This window comes from Canis aureus, chromosome 27 (genome assembly GCF_053574225.1).
Source record: "Canis aureus isolate CA01 chromosome 27, VMU_Caureus_v.1.0, whole genome shotgun sequence".
Classification (NCBI taxonomy): Eukaryota; Metazoa; Chordata; class Mammalia; order Carnivora; family Canidae; genus Canis; species Canis aureus.
The window spans coordinates 7842731-7846148 of record NC_135637.1 but is presented as its reverse complement, the minus strand read 5'-3'; the positions used below and the strand labels follow the sequence as shown (position 1 = coordinate 7846148).

Sequence of the window (3418 nt, the reverse complement as noted above, 5' to 3'; positions counted from 1 at the left end):
TATATACAAAGGATATTTCTGAGAGACAGTACAACCAGGGAGGTAGTAACAAATGGCTGCTATTTGCATACATTCAGCACGTCCTAAGGAAGTTTACAACACAGGTGGCCTAGGGGAAACATTCCTATTCAAAAGAAAAACCAAAGAGAATAACCAAGAGCATTTGAGGTAATGCTTTGAACTTGAAAAGAGAGGTGTTAAGTGAGAGAAATCTGCCATAATTGTATGCCCTCCGTGGAGTGAGCTCTCCATTCATTTAAAAATCTCTGTTGAAAGGAGCAGGTGTGAAGGAAAGAAGAAGGGGAGGGGAGGCGGGAGCCTGTGCTTTTCTGGGACAGACGGATCAGTACACCATCCTGATGGGGTCCTCTCTGCCCGGAGGCCCCACTATGACATCTTTGGTCACCATCCCCCAGTTCCCTAAACTGGCTATCTCTTTTGAAAGCCCCTCCCAGGGTCCTGCTGGCACCTCTGTTCCCAGCTTTTGGCTGTAAAAACAACTCCCCAAGTTTGAATCCTGAGCCTGCCACTTTCTAACGCCTACACGGGGAGCTGGAAACTTGGGACACCGTGGACGATGATATGAACTGCATCTAACAAGCGGGCAGGTTGCAGAGGGCCTGGCTCCTGCGCAGCTGCGGGGCAGGGGCCGGCGTGGCCAAGGGTCCTTGTGAGCACCACCCAGGGGCTCCTGCAGGAGGTCAAGGGGACCCATAGTGAGTGTATGGAGGTGGTCAGTGGGATGGGTAGATGCCGGGTAGCTCAGGAGGGGCAGCAGGAGCAGAAGGTGCCTGGGTCTCTCTTGGTTTGTGCACCTCTCACTAATGCAGCAGCGTGCAGAGAACCCTGCCCATCTGAACCCGAGCTCTCGGTCTGTGCCCCTTGCAGAGGGAAGCTGGCAGCGCTCCCACCTTTGTGTTTAAATGGTCCTGGCATTTCACATTATGATATTCTGTGAACATTTCCCTATGTACGTTCTTCTAGGTGTAGGCTGTTACCTGCTTCAACAGCTCAAATGCTGCAGGCAGAAAAGATATAATTCTGACAGACGTGCGGAGTCGAGCCCTGCAGCTAAATGTGTTAGTGCTCCAGAACTGCGCGCTCACACACGGTGTGCTGTGGCTTGCTGGCGCATTTGCACTTCTAAGGGGATATTTAGAGCAAGACACAGACACCCGTGGGCTAAGCAGTCTGCTAAATTCACCTCATGGGACCATCCCCTAGGAGTATCAGATGTTTGTCAAATTAGGCAAATTGATAGGATGGGGGTCTTGGGTGTGTGACTGCTCAGAGAATTCCAGAAGACTCTTTGAGGAACAAAAATGAGCTCTCAATGGTAGGGCGAATATATGAAGATGAAGTCAGTACTGGAATCAGATTTCAGGAGAGTCTGCACTAGATAAAATGATGCGGTTTTTACTCAGTATTTGGGGGCCCTCTCTCTGTTTAGTTCTGGGACTACCAGTAAGACTGTCCCATGTGAAATTGCTGACATCTGACCATTTCAACACAAAATTACAGCGTGATGTGGGTAAGTAAGCATCAGAGATGGATGCCATTTGTAGTCAGTGGACTTCTAGGTTTGACTGAGTAACCAACATGGCAATTATTATAAATTTCAGATCGCTGTCATAGAGTGGCCTCCTCTCTCAGTTTAAATTAGAATAAATGAAAAGTCAAAGTAAACTAGGGTACAGCTCTACTAGGGCCAGCGTGCTAGGATTCACCACACAAGGATAGAAATATGAAATTTTGTTTGCTCTCTTATCCATCGTTGCTCTTTGTGAGAGTCTGAAATATGGTGAAATATTCTTGCTAACAACACACTCTCTTGATTTCATTCACTGTGGAGAGCTGAAATGTGACAGAACTTTCCAGTATCACCCACCCTCGGCTCCCCCACCCCAGTGACCACGCACTGGACATTTGGGGTGTGCTCCTTAAGGATTTGACTTCATTTCGTCCTTTCAGTAATCAGGGAGGTTGCTGTTGGCAGGTTAACTCTGACTGACTAGTGTGGAAACTGAGGCACAGAGGCAGGAGGGTCCTGCGCAGGTCGTACAACCCGTAAGCAGCAGAGAAAGAACTCTGGTGGATTGGGTCCAACGCCGGGGCGTCCCACTCTCTGTAGAACATCTCTCCATGCAGCACAGGAACATATGTTCACAGTGCAGAGTTGGGTGAGTCTTCAGGAAAAGTCAGGGTCCCGCGTCTGCTCTGCGCAGTCTCACAGTCAGGCTGCTGCCAGGAGAGACCCAGAAAACAATGATCAAAGGCATGAAGATGAGATAAACCATTGAGGGCTTTCGTGCACAAACCAGAAAGATTTTGATGTTTCAGGGGCTTAGGATCTTTAGAAATTGGGCTGAAATTAGCTTTATAAACCACAAGAATGACTTTAGAAGGCTGCACTCGGCTCACTGGCTGTGCATCCCAGCCAGCCACCGTCCCTGCCGCTGCCACTGCACCTCTGGCCAAGGTTTCAACAGACCTCACTGAAATGCCACCTCAAATGGAACATGCCATGGAGACCATGATGTTGACGTTTTACAAATTGCTAGGAATAAAGTCTACTTGACAGGGGAGGACTGAGAGGACTCATGGGTTTCGGATAATCAAAAAGATCCTCTGTCCGTGGACAAAATAATGTAGGACTGAGACCAGTGCTGAGATGGCAAAGTGAAACTTCTTCTAGAGCTTCTTTTCACCACGTGCTGGGCTCTTCATTACATACAACGTCTATTCTGTAATACACATGAAGCAGGTGGGCAAGAAGTAGGCAACATTGACGACACTCCAATGAGGGTTCTCCCGAAGAGTCTCTTAAGGAATCTGTCCCACGGCTTCCCTATAGAACGGATTCCACCAGCAGATCAGGACCCTCAGAAAATGTACAAATAAAATCCAACCCCTATTTGAGAAGCAGAGAAAGAAGTCAGTGAAAGCCAGATAAGCTTTTGACTTTTACATTGCTTGCACCCTCTTCTCAAAAAACAAATTCCTTTTTAGTTCCTAAATAAATAAATAAATAAATAAATAAAGGCTGCACTCTTTCTGATAGGAGAAGTTAATGCATTTCTTTTAAAGAACATCGAAGTCTATGAAAATATGGGGCTTTGTAAAATACTTTTGTCAACACACCGTTCTTTGCCATTCATGTCTCTATTTCTAATTGCATGGGCTGTTTCAGGACCAAAGGACACTGTGTTCTAGAACATAGCTCTTGTAGGTAGGCTCCTGAAGCATCAAGAGTCACTCAGTACGTTGGCGGAGATACCCTAGCAGCTCATTGGATCACGTCTGTGCCTTTAGACTCCTGGCATCTAGTAGGTGCTTCGTGAACATCTGCAAAGGGACTGTATTTGGCGATATTTGCCCCAGGAGCTGGGGAGGGAAGAGCAAAAAGCATCAGGTTCCT

General features: G+C 47.3%; 1 pseudogene; it reads left to right on the top strand.

The window, feature by feature from the left end:
* Positions 1 to 2500: 2500 nt before the first annotated feature.
* On the top strand, positions 2501 to 2779 carry LOC144299716 (protein S100-A10 pseudogene; annotated as a pseudogene).
* Positions 2780 to 3418: the final 639 nt, after the last annotated feature.